The sequence below is a fragment of the Colobus angolensis genome, unplaced genomic scaffold (assembly GCF_000951035.1).
Source record: "Colobus angolensis palliatus isolate OR3802 unplaced genomic scaffold, Cang.pa_1.0 Scaffold90, whole genome shotgun sequence".
Lineage (NCBI taxonomy): Eukaryota > Metazoa > Chordata > Mammalia > Primates > Cercopithecidae > Colobus > Colobus angolensis.
In genome coordinates this window covers 7011376-7025770 of record NW_012122932.1, presented here as the reverse complement: position 1 = coordinate 7025770, position 14395 = coordinate 7011376, and the positions used below count along the sequence as shown (strand labels likewise).

Below are 14395 nucleotides of genomic sequence, written 5' to 3'. Positions count from 1 at the left end.
ACCTGCACGTTATGCACATGTACCCTAGAACTTAAAGTACAATAAAAATAAAGAAAGAAAGAAAGAAAGGAAAAAAAAAAAAAGTGACCAGGTGGCAGTCTTAAATTTCATTTCAATGGAATTGTTGTGTCTTAGTGGCAGCATTCCTCCCTCAAGAACCAAGAGCTCTAGGCCAGCAGAACATAATGTCATGGAAACAGGAAGCAAACATTCTGCTGTTAGGTCACTAGGGGTAGTGGTGAGTGGGGCCACTTCTACCTCCTATTAACAATCACATGGCCTCACATCTGTTACTAAACATGATAGAATTCAATCTGTAATAAAACTCCTTTATGTCTTTTTAATACAGTGGGGAACTTAATGAATGTTCAAAAGTTGTGATAGTAAAGAAAGTGATTTTCCATACTCAGAATTCAATGGAGAAGAAAATAAAAGGACAGTTGAAATTCCATCACTTGAACAAAGCTCAGTATGTTTAGCTGCTCTATCAGACACGAATAAAATCATGTGCTTACCTTCCAAAAAGAATATGATGCTTAATACTGATCAATGGATATGAGTAAGAAGAATGCTCTATATCAATTTTTTTTTTTTTAGATGGAGTCTCACTCTGTTGCTCAGAGTGAGTGCAATGGTGGGATCTTGGCTCACTGCAACCTCCACCTCCCAGGTTCAAGCAATTCTCCTGCCTCAGCCTCCTGAGTGGCTGAGATTACAGGTGCACGCCACCATATCCAGCTAATTTTTGTATTTTTAGTAGAGACGGAGTTTTACCATGGTGGTCAGGCTGGTCTCAAATTCCTGACCTCAGGTGATCCGCCCGCCTTGGCCTCCCAAAATATCAATTTAATTTTTACAACTTCTAGCAACCCCGTTAGAGAACTTACATAAGGTCACTGAGCCATTCTGAGAAGATGTAAAACTATTACCCCAAGTTGCTAATACCCAGCTTATTTTTTCTCTGCCCTCAGATTTGCCATTTAGGGGATGGGAAGAACCAAGTGTTTGTCAGTCTCTCTCATGACCAAGGGTTTGTGGGCAGGTGACTGGCAGGGAAAAGGGCTGTGGGCTGTGTCCATGGAAGGACTTGGCCCTCAGCCTGGCTTCATTTGAGTCACACACTCAAGAGACAGAATTAACCAGCTGTGGAGATTGAGTTCACTGAAAAGGAAAAATGAAGCTGCCAAAGAGGGGGTGGGGGACACTAATGCAATCTAAGACTGTGTTAAATAGAACAACAGGCATTTGTTGTTGTTTTTTTTCTCCCTGCTCTGCTTCATGAAGGGTTTAAGGATGTAATACAAATTTTGTCCAGAAACAAATAGATAGAAATCTCTCTCTACACTTGTGGCTGTCAGATCACACACTGAAAGAGAGTCCTAAATTCCATAAAAGAGCCTCAGGAGGTCTTTCGGAAATTAGAACTTGAAGGGTGACCAGGATGAGGATGGGGCAAAAAGCAATAGCATTGTGGTGGATGACTGAAGAATCTGAGAATATTTCTTCTAACAAAAGGAAATTAAAGACAGTTATGTTTTACCTAACACTTAAAATTGTCACATTGAAGAAGAAGACTTTTTTTATGTGGGTTTGGAGAACAGAATACAACTGATAGTTGAAAGTTCTAAAACCTGTCCAAAAGTGAAAAACAATTCTTGTGAAGTAATGGGTACCTAATATCAGAACTATTCAAAAAGAAGCATATGTATAAATTTATCTGCAGCATGCCTAATGTCTGGTCGTCATAAGGAACTTTTAAAAATCATGCATTTAACCAACTCAGTCATGTATTTTCTAAGTTATCTTTTCTTCTTTATTAGGCACTATTGTGGAAGATTTCATATACTTATTTGCTGAGTCTTAAGTAACTTGAGCTACTTTCGTATAAAATGCCAAATAATTTTTTTATCAAAATTAAGAAGGGAAGTATGTCACATGTCTGGGTGGATCAAGGTGGTTGGGGGGAGATATCATCTACTTCAATTGTCATGGGATTTACTTTTTAAACTTTTCCCTAGAGAGGAACAAAACATTTCAAATACCATACAGACTTCTGGGCTATGGATTATACCATCAGCCATCTGGAAGATTTGACAATAGTAAATCATTTATCACTGATACAGTACATTAGTCCAGCTCCTTTGAACTGAAAGGGGTTTCAGGACAAATACCAGTTTCCCCTTCTTTTCTCTCTTTATGAATTCTACTAAGTTATTATTCTCATAAGAGCCCACCTGATCCAGCTATTTGTAATGCAGTTAGTGACCTCACTACCCTGACTCCAGTTGAGTACCTTATTATATATGGAAAGAAAAGAGTGAAGCTGTTCTTTCATCTGTTCTGTAATTCCCAGACTTAAAAAAATAACTATCTGCATTTTCAGAAGGTTTTATATCAGATTCCCTTTACTTTGCTGATACAGCAGTAGATACAATAGCTGTGTAGGGCAATTTTGTAGCCAACTCGCTGCAACTGAACAAGGCAGGATGAGAGATTGTATTCAAAATTTAGTTTCACAGTTCTATATGTCTTTCCATATGAGTAAGATCAGAACTTTCATTCATAGATGACAATAAGTCACAATGGTTAAAAAAAAAAAAAAAGAGGGGGAGCCCTTTCCTTATAGGTGCTGCTGAGTTGAATGTATTTAGAACCCAAAATCACAAACATGAAAATTTGATGCCTTCAAAATAAAGTGAATAGGTAAAAGGGATGGATATGAAGCAATAGAAAGCATAGTGTTGATGTTTAGTTGGAACCTCTGTGCTCTGCTTAAGCACTTTGTAATTCAACAACTATGTTAATACCACAACAATTAAAAAATGTAGCTTAACCAAACACTTCAGTTGAATATTTTTAGCTTGTAGATTTGCCATTTAAGCAGGAAAGATCATTAAACATCATTTGGTCCAGTGGTTTTTAATTCTGACTCCAGATTCAGATGCCTGGACAGCTTTTTAAAAATACTAATGCCTGCTCCTCACACCAGATCAATTAGATGAATATCTCTGCCATGACAACCAAACAACAGTGTACTTTAAAAACGTCACCAGCTGATTCTAATGTACAGCTAGGCATAAGAAGCACTATGAGGAAACAAAAGCTTAAAGGAATAAAAGGGTTTAAGATAGCAGTAGCATGCGGTAGCTAGCATAACCAACTCTTAATTTTCAATGATTAACTTCATAGGTTCAAATTCCGAGATGTCCAGAAGCAAATGCAAAGAGGAAGTAAGGAAATGGATATGTGCAAAAGTCATCAAGATTCTCATTTGATTACAGCAAATATTTGGCGGGTTGGAAGTTAACAATATGCTACACTGTCTATACCTGTAATGTGCCCAAAATAACTGAATACTTTACATCTCTCTTTAAATCCAGTAATAATCCATTAAAGAGATGAAGGTGTCAATGTGCAGGCAAGTAAACCACATTGCCAAGTATACAAGGTAATAAATTTCCCAGGATGGATTTAGGGTTTTCTATTTCAAGCAAAATTTACAAAAAGTTAAATGCACAAATCTTCAGTGTACAATTACATGAGTTTAGCAACTATATACATCCATGTAAACAACACTATCATGATGAAGAACGTTTTTATCACCCAGGGACTTTATGTCCCCTTCCAGTCAATCCACACTCACCACAGGAAACAAGCATGGTTCTGATTTTTATTACTGTGTACTAGAACTTCACATCTTCAGAAATCATATAGTGCTTTCTCATTTGTTTCTTGCTAGTTTGGGCAGTATCATTTTTTTGAAATCTATTCCTACTGTTCCACATTATCAGTAATTTGCTCCTTAATGTAGCTGAGGAGGATTCCATTATAGGAAGATACCACAACATATGTACCCATTGTACTCTTGACATTGGCTATTGTTAGTAAAGCTTTTGGCTCTTTACTAGTAAAGTTGCTATAAACATGCTCAAGTCTTGTTGTAGAAACATTTTCATTTCTCATAGGTAAACACTTAGGGATGGAATTTCTGAGTCACAACAGAGGTATATGCTTAACCTTATGAAAATTATCAAGCTGTTTTCCAAACTGGATGTTCCATTACCTGCTTCTCTGAGTAAGATCTGAGAGTTCCGCTTGCTGCATATCCTCACCAACATTTGTTGTTGCCACAAAGAAGTGGTGCAATATTTTATTTTCATTTACACGTTTACATTTCTCTGATGACTAATGATGTCAAGCACGTTTTCATGTACAATTCACCATTTTTCTTAACGTTCAACACTTTCGTTCAGTTGTAAAAAAATTAAAAAATAGTATCTTTTTATTAATGGTTTGCTCTTATTCTGGGTCAAGTTCATCATCGAATATATATTGCTAATATTTTTTCCCACATTGCAGCTAAACTTTTAATTTTCTTTTGATGAGCAGAGAATTTTTTCTTTTTTTATTTTGGTGAAATCCAATTTACTGCTTTTTTGCAGCTAGTGTTTTTTCTTTCATCTCTATAAAATCTTGCCTATCTTAAGATCATAATATAGTCTTTTGTGGTTTTTTTCTTCACAAGACCTTTACAGCTTTAGCTTTTATAATTGGATCTAGAATTTATCTACATAAATTTTGTGAATATTGTGAATTGTGGCTAAGATTCATTATTTCCATGATTATCCAGTTATTACAGCACTGTTTGTTCAAAAAGACTTTCCATTGAAGTGTCTTTGAGATTTTATTGAAATTAACTGACTATATGTGTATTGATTTATTTCTGAGCTCTACTTTGTGCCAGCGATCAGCTTGTATATCCTTATGCTAACACAATACTGTCTTGATTACTGTGGTTTGCTGCAGGTCTTGATATCAAGTAATATAATTCATCTGAATTTGTTCTTTTTCACAATAGCTTTGGAAGTTCTTTATCTCTTATATTTTCATATAAATTTTAGAATAAAGTTGTGTATTTCCACAAAAAATGCAGATTTCATTTAGTTTGTAATTAGGTCTAATCAAACCATATTAAATCTTTCAGTTCACTAACATGTTTCTATCTTCGTAAACTTAGGTCTTCTTTAAATCTCTGAGGAATATGTTAGAATGTTTAGTAGAGTTTCTATATCTTTTTGGGTAGTGCAGAGGGGGGCATAAAGAGAGAATGGTTAATGGATACAAAAATACAGTTAGAAGGAATAAGATCTAGCATTCAGTAATACGATAGCCCAACTACAGTTAACAATAATTTATGGTATATTTCAAAATAACTAAAAGGGTAGAATTGAAATGTTCCCAACACAAAGAAATGATAAATGTTTGAGGTGATGGCTACCCTAATTTGATCATTACATATTGTATGCTTGTATGAAAATACCACATGTACCCCATAAATGTGTCTAACTATTATGTATCCATAATTAAAATTTGTTAAATATATATGGTCTGTTTATGCTATTGTAAATGGTATATATACATTTCATTTTCCATGTTTGCAGCTAGATAGAAATACAATTTTTTATTTTTTATTGATGGTATATCAATCATTACCATGGGTTACCTGTAATATGTCAGAAACTCTATTAAAGATTCTGCATTTCAATACTTTATGGCAATCCAAGACAAAAGGAAACTGAGGCAGAAATGAATTATACATTCAAGAACATAAAGCTAACAATGTTTAAACTGCTCTGCTTACGTCATAATATGCAGCACCTTGAGTATCACATCCTTGAGAGCATAAGCCCACCAGTCAGTGAGTTTCCCTGGTAAATCCTTCAGCAGGGAAATAAATATAAGCATGTTTTAAGAAACATATACAGATGGAGGTGGAAAAAATGAAATGGATGGGGTGATGAGATTCAGACCACTTGTTGTCAAATATCTCACATACTGCCCCCTCCAATTCAACCCCATTTCTTTAAATTTGCTAGGAGTGAAGTTTCATGCTGCCACTTTGGAAAATAGTCTTGTAGTTGTTCAGTGATAAAACATAGAATTATTTATTGTATGACCTAGCAGTTTCACTCCTAAGTACAGAGTCAAGAGAAATGAAAATATATGTCCACAAAAAAACCTGCATGTGAATATTTATTGGAGCATTACTTATAATAGCCAAAAGGTAAAAACAACCCAACTGTTCATGAACTAATAAATGGATAAGAAAAATGTGATGCTCTATTTAAAATAAACTATTTGTCTGTGAAAGGAATGAAATATGATCCATGCAACATGAATGAACCTTGAATACATTATGCTAAGTGTAAAGAAGCCAGTCACAAGAAGACCACATATCACTTAATTCCATTTATATAAAATGTACAGAATAAAGAAATATCTGTAGACAGAAAGTAGTCAGTAACTGCTCAGGGCTGGGGCAAGGGGAGACAGGAGAGTGATAGGTAAATGGCATAAGACTTTTCAGGTGATGAAAGTGTCCTAAAATTGACTCCTCTGATGGTTACTCATGTTGATGAATACAATGAAAATGATTACATTCACATATTTTACATATGTGAATCATATAGTAGTATGTGAATTTTAACTTAACTATTAAAAATAAAAGAATAAAGTTCCTGTCTTTTTTTTTTTTTACAGCACAAGGTTTGACACCTAATAGGTGCCCAATAAATATTTATTGGAAAGATTAAAGAACAAATTCACCATAATAGGCTCCTATTATGTCCACATACTGAGCTGCAGTGAGGAAGGAGAAAATGTTTTTGTAAGAGGAATAAAGTAACTCCCTTTCTTTTATTTATTCTACCATGTGTTAAATCACCCGAAACACCACTTACTGTTCTAGGCTTTATTTAACTAAATCTTTTACATCTTTTGAGACTCTTTCCGGAATACTGTTGTCATCTATTATGACTGGTATTTTCAGCACTGCCTTAAAGCATGATCTTTGGTGGGTAACTTTACTTTTCCTGGCTTGTTTCTATCAGAATTCTTGAAAGCTACCTTGAGAAGCTGACTAATGAGAACAGCAAGTGAAGCAGAAAAGGCTCTGGGTGGAAACTACAACAGAGCTACAAGATCAGGAAATACAACAGGCAACTTTGTATCATTCAGCATTTTTGCCACCCTAGTTTTCAACTAGAAAAAAAGAAAATCTTTGCCTTTTTCAGAAAATATCAACATCACTGTTGCTGTGTTTCCTCCTTCTCCTTCTCCTTTAAGTTCTTTCAGCCCTACAAAGTTAGAATAGAAAAGGACCTTAGAGATTCTTTAGTTCAGTGTTTTTCACACTTTATTGTGAACCATCTGAAGATTTTAAAATGTAGAATCAGGTATAGTAGTTCTGGAGATAAATTCAAAATTTCAACAGGCTTCCACGTGATGTGGATACTGCTGTTTCATGGACCATACTTTTAGTAGGAGACTTGTTCAAGGTCACAAAGCTTCCCAATAGGAAGACCCAAGATCGAACAAAGTCTCTAAAATCTTAACTGAGGGTTCTTTCCACTACACAGCATGTAGCAGAAACCTGAAACACATTTCCCCTTCATCCCCTAATCATTAAGTCTTGAGGTGTCCTGAGATTCTCATACTTAAGCAAAAATCCTCATATGAGTTTTTTATCTGCCCTACCAAACTCTTAAAAATATTAAACACGAGAGAACAAAATCCCCTCTTGGTCATCAAGGGACAATATTTTCCTCCTAAATGGCCACTCTGCCGTCCCAGGATACAGTCAGCTTTTGCTCTACTATCTGCCATCAGTGTGTGATTGGAGATAGATGTATTTTAGCTTAGTCAAACCATATGCATAGCAGATTTGAAGAAAAAGACTCAGAAAAACTTTCAAGAGAAAAACTCCAAGAGTAGTCTGTGATTTATAACCCTATCAATATGGATAAATAAGAAAGGGTTTTAGAAATTAGAGACTCGATAGAATATAATAAGCATATGTTGGTATGTGCATAGAGCATTTTTGACAGACTACACAATAAAGTTAATAATGATTAAATTTAATTGCTAATAGTTAAGTGTGCATACTTGTGATTAGGAAAAAACTGAGGGCCTTTTTATTTTCACATTGTATAATACCTTTTGGTCTTTTTATTTCTGCCATATGCACATATCGCTTTAATGTTTAAAAATCAGAAATGTTTGAATGATGTTAATAAAAGGCAGTGTGGCAGACTGTAATCTCCAAAGATGGCCACAGCATATTTTCAATTCCATATGCCCTTCCAGAACCCTGCAAACTCCCTATCAAGATTTGTCACCTATTTCCTCTCCCCTCAAACCTGGAAAGGCTTGTGACTTTTCCAGCCAATAGAGTAGAATGAAGTAATGCTATATGACTTCCAGGACTGGGTCTCAAAAAGCATACCGCTTCCACCTGTCTCTTTCTTTTTGAGTTGCTCACTCCAAGAAGACAATTCTCATGCTATGAAAAGGCCCACATTCACCCACACAAAAGGATCACACAGAGAAGCTCATGGCCAGTGTAATTGAAGTCCCAGTCAACAACCTTTATCTACCACCATTTATGTGAGTCAACAAGCCTTTAGATGATCCCAGCCCTCAGAATGAATCTTCTAGTTGGGGCCCCACATGTCATGGAGAGGAGACAAGTCATCATCTTTATGTCCTTGTCTAACTTCCTGACTCAGAGAATCCATGAACATAATACATGTGTTTTATATATCCTAAATTTCAAAGTAGCTTGTTATGTAGCATTAAATAAATGAAACATATTTTATGCCTGGAAACAAGGTGCTGTCGTAACAAAACTACCTAAAAACCACAGGGGAGTGACTTCAGGATTTGGAGATTAATAGAGACTGGAAAGACACTGAGGAGCGTGTTGGTGAAAACCTAAAGGGTCTTAAGAAGTCTGACAATGAAAGTTTGATGGCCTTCAAGAAGAGTCTAAAGAGTGGAATTAAACAAATAAAAGTGTTTCTGGAAACCAAAAGAATACACTTGTGATATACTGGTAGAAAGTTTCGAAACACTATTACCTGTGATAACATGGAAGCTAGAAAATGTATTGACTGGTCTAGATAATCCATGGAGACTTCCAGGTAGAGTATTTATTGAAGGTGCCACCTGTACTATAGGCTGCTAGAGCATTCTATGTTAAATATAATAGAGAAATGCTAATGAAAAGACTACTGAATGTAAAGGAGCCAGGACTTTCTGGGTTTAAAAATAACGATGTTTTTCATTCCTAGGCTTTCCAGATGGTAAATGATGCTAAAATTGATAAACAGCTTTGCTGTCGAGATCAAATCTTGGGTTCTGTCGGGAAACCATGATCTACAGATAAAATCAAGGGTATGACATTCAAACCCTTTGTTGAGATCTGAAAAAGACTTAAGGTGGTATCTCAAACATACAAAACCCCATTCAAAGATCTTAAGGATATGTCTCAAAGATCCTCTTTATTTAAATGTGGAATTTCTAAAAATCTTAAGGGCATTGTTTCCCTTGCAGAGTTACAGTAAGTCTAACGTAGGTAAGGACATATTTCAATAATATTTGTGGTTGGTAGCTTTTGTCTAGTGGAGTTAACCTCTATAAATAAATAGAAAATCTACAACATTTACAAGATAGTTATTATATTCCCTTATATATTCTCATATACAAGGGAAAACACTGCCCACTATTTCTTAAGGAAATGGAAGAATGACTATGAAAACACAGCCAAGAGCCACTGAGAATCATTCTCAAGCAGTAGTCCTGAGAACCAGTCAAAGAACCGGCAAAAAAATAAAAAAATGCCTAGTTGGATTTCACAATTCCTATGGACTAGTGATTGCTGTGTGCCTCATGTCTTCTAATTTTTTAAATAAGAATGCCTTTAGTAGTGATCCTATGCCAGTTCTACCATGGTATGTTGGGTGGATGTGGGGAAGACAATTGTTTCTATAGTTTATAGGTTAAGAGAAACTATACCCAAGAAGCTATATTGAGATGCTGTATCTACGAAACATTTTTCATCCCTGTACTTGTTTCAGATTATGAGATTCTAGACCACAAACCTGACACTATAAAGGGATGGGACTTTGATAAATGAGAGGTGAGTATATTTTACATGCATGTGAGAAGAATGTGAATTATTGTGACCAGAGGGCTGACTGTGGCAGATTATATTTTTCAAAAATAGTCACAGCAATATTTCAAATCCCACATGCTCTTCTATAATTTTGCTTGTTCCAATCAAATGATAGTCTATTTCTCCTCCCCATGCACCTTGGCTCTCTTATGGCTGCTCTGACCAACAAAGCACATTGACAGTGATGTTTTGTGACTTTTGAGGCTTTGTCTTAAAAAAAAATACAACTTCTCCCTCCCTGTGTTTAATACCTAGGTGATGAGTTGATTTGTGCAGCAAACCACCATGGCACACTATGTAACAAACCTACACATCCTGCACTTGTACCCTTGAACTTAAAATAAAAATTGAAGGTAAAATAATAAAAATTTTAAAAAATAGAAGCATCCAAACCAAAAGAAGAAAAAAGGATACAGCTTCTATATGCTCTTTTTATTTAAAATGTTTGCTCTGGATCGAGCAGCCATCCAGGCGGTAGCCCACACTAGTCCATGCAAAGGGGCCCACATGGAAAGAAACTTAGGCTGACAGCCAGCATCAGCCACCAGACATGTGAGTGAACAAACCTACAGATGACTTCAGCTCCCAGTCTTCCATTCAAGTCCCCAGGCATCAAGAGGCTAAAGACAAACCATCCCTGAAGAGCGATGTTTGAATTTTTCACCCACAGAATTTGTGATCGTAACAAATGGTTGTTTTATCACACTAACTTTGAGTTAGTGTTCTACAGTATTACATAACTAGAACAGCTAAGAAGAGTGGCTACATGTAACATTTTCACTTTGCTTAGTAATAAGATGAATAAAATTATTTAAACATGCTTTCACATCCAATAACATATATGATCTTCACAAAAAAAGCAGGACAACATTTTTATGTCTGAATTTACTTTATCCAAGTCTTGTGGTAAATATAATGATCTAAAACCACAGTTAAGGAAAATTAAGGTGACTTGACCAAAGGTCATACACTAGTAAACAACAAAGCTATGGCACTGACCCAAATTCTCTAACTCTAAAATCCAACCCTCACATGAAATATTAACACCATATTCATGAATGTCCATGAAACCCAAGTGTGCATTAGAAAGACAGACCACTCCAAAGGAAGAACAACCAAGCACCCCTAAATATTGACATTCTGTGATTTAATTAAGTGTAAAAATAATGATTGGTTTATCCCTATGGCTCCTTGGAAAGTTACCATTCAACTTCCTATGAATGACATCAGGAATATCAAAGAAAAGATGAACACATAACATATACATCAAACCAACTAGGATGTCAGTTTCATAAGAGAATGATGTTTTGCCTATTTTGTTTAGTATTATACCCCCAGTGACTGAAACAGTGTCTGGCATTTGGTAAATGCTCAGCAACTTTGGCTTACATGATTAAACCCAAGAATACTTCAAAAGTGATCTTTTTTCCATATGCATTGTAAAGCTCTGGTCATGTAAATTCAAAATAAATGAAAGGAAATGGAGTTTAGAATCACACACTTGAATCTCCCAGAGACCTTCCAATTCAGCTAATGAAGGTCCTTTGTATTGCCAGTGGGGAAAATGAACACCTAAGGCTGTACATCCCCAGGCACAGGTCACATGGCAACTGGGTGTCACAGAACCACAAAGGCTCCTCCTATTTCAATGTCCCTTTTCTAAGTCTGGTAAATTCATTATTCCCAAGGAACCGTGCAGAATTAAAAGACAGATTTAGAAAAACTAGTATGTCATCAAAGGAGAACTGAATGTCTTTGGCATGTCCCTAACCTTTGAAAATAGGATCACAAAGAACAGGCAGGACCTTCCATCCCCATCTCCTTGGCTACTGATTGAAACAGGCACCTTATGCAGAGGCCTTTTGGGGACATTGCTGATTGTGTCTGGGTTTCTTGTTGCATACTGAGATTCAAGAAAGATAAAGGGGATTTTCTTGGCCAGAGATAAGATTTCAATATAATCTTCCCTTTATTAATAGGTAAGATTAGTATTAATCTTTTAATCTATTAATACTAAGATTAATAGAGAATTAATCTAGCAATACTAATCTTACCTTTACTATTCATTCAGCTAACATTTACTGAATGATTACCAGTGCCATACATTAGGCTAAGTGCTTTCACATCATTATCTTAAATTCTTTATCAACAATGAGGGGGAAACAAATAGCCTCTCCATTAATAGATGAGAAGAGTAACACATGGAGAGTGGAAATCAGTTGCCCCAAATCAGACAGCTCATTAATGGCAGAAGCAAGATTTGAAGCCAGGTACATAAGACTTTAAAGTTTGTTACATAGCTTATAAAGAGTTGCTTTTGGTTTACCACTATGGTATAAGTCCTTTGACCCACTGAGAAGCCCCCAGTTCTCCTTCCCCTGAGTATAGGATTCTGCAGTCAAATGCTCTACCACTGAGCTATACAGCCCCCTGAACATAGTATTCTGTGAGGAGACCCACATTTAATCTGAAGTCTCTTTGAACTAATGGGAAGTACTTTTTACAAAGAATATTTATTCCCACTGGCCATTACTTCTCAGTTTCCCTTATTGCCTCCAGAATGTCTTCATCAGTGTTGCAATTTTCTTACTGACAATAGGGTCTCAGGGTTTATCATACCTCTTCCAGAACACCTTCTTGTATTCTCCTCTCCATTTGCTATTGTGAGGACCAGAGTGGGAAGAAAGTCAGCTGGACTTTATTTGGCCAGCTGGTCTGCAGAAGTCTGAACGTCAGAGCCAAGATGCCGGTCCTGAGGAGGAAGGCCAAAAGCTGCCACGTTCCATTTGTTTTCTTTCAAAGGCCATTGCAATGGCTCTAGACAATTGTCTGGCAGGCTACATCGGAGGATATTTACTTCACACCTACTCACAGATGGCTTTACCAAGTTACACACAAGTTCCAATTTTTCCCAAAGCTTAAGTTTATAAGTAGAAAATTACAGAAGTTATAGCTGAGCAGTTATTGTCATTATTAAATATTTTCATCAGCTAACATTTGAATACTCGCATGCTAGGGAATGTACAAAACACTTAACAGTAATACCTCACTTAATCCTCACATCAACCTTGTAAAGTAGGCATTGCTGCGACCCTTATTCTACAAATAAATAAGCTGAGCCTCAGAAGGGCCAAGTAACTTGCCTAGCGTCACACAGTTAGTGAGAAATGGAGTTGATTTTAAAACTCCCGGTAGTCTGACTCCATATCACATAAATATTCTTTTTTTTTCCTTTGGCGGAGTCTCCCTCTGTTGCCCAGTCTGGAGTGCAGTGGCACAATCTCAGCTCATTGCAACCTCTGCCTCCCAGGTTCAAGTGATTCTCCTGCCTCAGCCTCCTGAGTAGCTGGGATTACAGGCATGCACCACCACACCCAGCTAATTTTTGTATTTTTAGTAGAGACGGGGTTTCACCATGTTGGTCAGGTTGGTCTCCAACTCCTGACCTCATGATCTACCCCTCTCGACCTCCCAAAGTGCTGGGATTACAGGCATGAGCCACCACGCTTGTATCATATCCTATATTTTTTAATCCCACTGTGCTATAAAAGCTAATAGAGGTGATAATGATAGTAGTAGTGGTAGTAGTGGTGATAGATGGTATTGTTATTAAGAACAACAGAAGCAGCAAAACACAAACGTTGTTCTTGCATTGTGCCAACTGATTTATACACACTATGTCATTTCACCCTTACAGTTCTTCTTGGGACACATCAGTATCTTTATTTTGCCTCAAGAAACTGAGCTCCCAGATGAACATAGATGCAAAAATCCTCAAAAAAATACTAGCAAACCAAATTTGACATCACATCAAAAAGATAACAGATCACAATCAGGTGGGATACATACCAGCGATCCAAGAATGGTTCCACAAATGCAGATCAGTAAACATAATATATCACATTAACAGAATGAAGGACAAAAACCATATGACCATATGATCACCTCAACAGACAAAAAGAATTTGATAAAATTAAACATCCCTTCATGATAAAAACTCTCAACAAACTGGACAGAAGGAACAGGATACTAAAGGTCATCTATAACAATCCCACAGCTAATATCATACTGAATGAAGAAAAGTTGAAAGTCTTTCTTCTAAGAATTGGAACAAGACAAGAATGCCCACTTTCACCAGTCCTATTCAACACGGCACTGAAAGTCCTACCCAGAGCAGTCAGGCAAGAGAAAGAAATAAAAGGCATCCAAATTGGAAAAGCAGAAGTTAAATTGTCTGTCTTTGCTGATAATATGATCTCATGTCTAGAAAAACTTAAAGACTCCACCAAAAACCTTTTAGATTTGATAAATGAATTCAGCAACATTTCAGGAAACAAAATCAACATGCAAAAATCAGAACCATTTCCTTTTTTTTTTTTT

General features: G+C 36.3%; 1 long non-coding RNA gene across 1 annotated transcript in view; it reads left to right on the top strand.

The window, feature by feature from the left end:
• Positions 1 to 4988, top strand: part of LOC105504262 — a 72694-nt gene extending 67706 nt beyond the window's left edge. Inside the window, exons 3-4 of the long non-coding RNA XR_001000588.1 lie at positions 598 to 718; positions 3190 to 4988. This is a non-coding gene — a long non-coding RNA (uncharacterized LOC105504262). The remainder of the gene's footprint in view (positions 1 to 597; positions 719 to 3189) is intronic.
• Positions 4989 to 14395: the final 9407 nt, after the last annotated feature.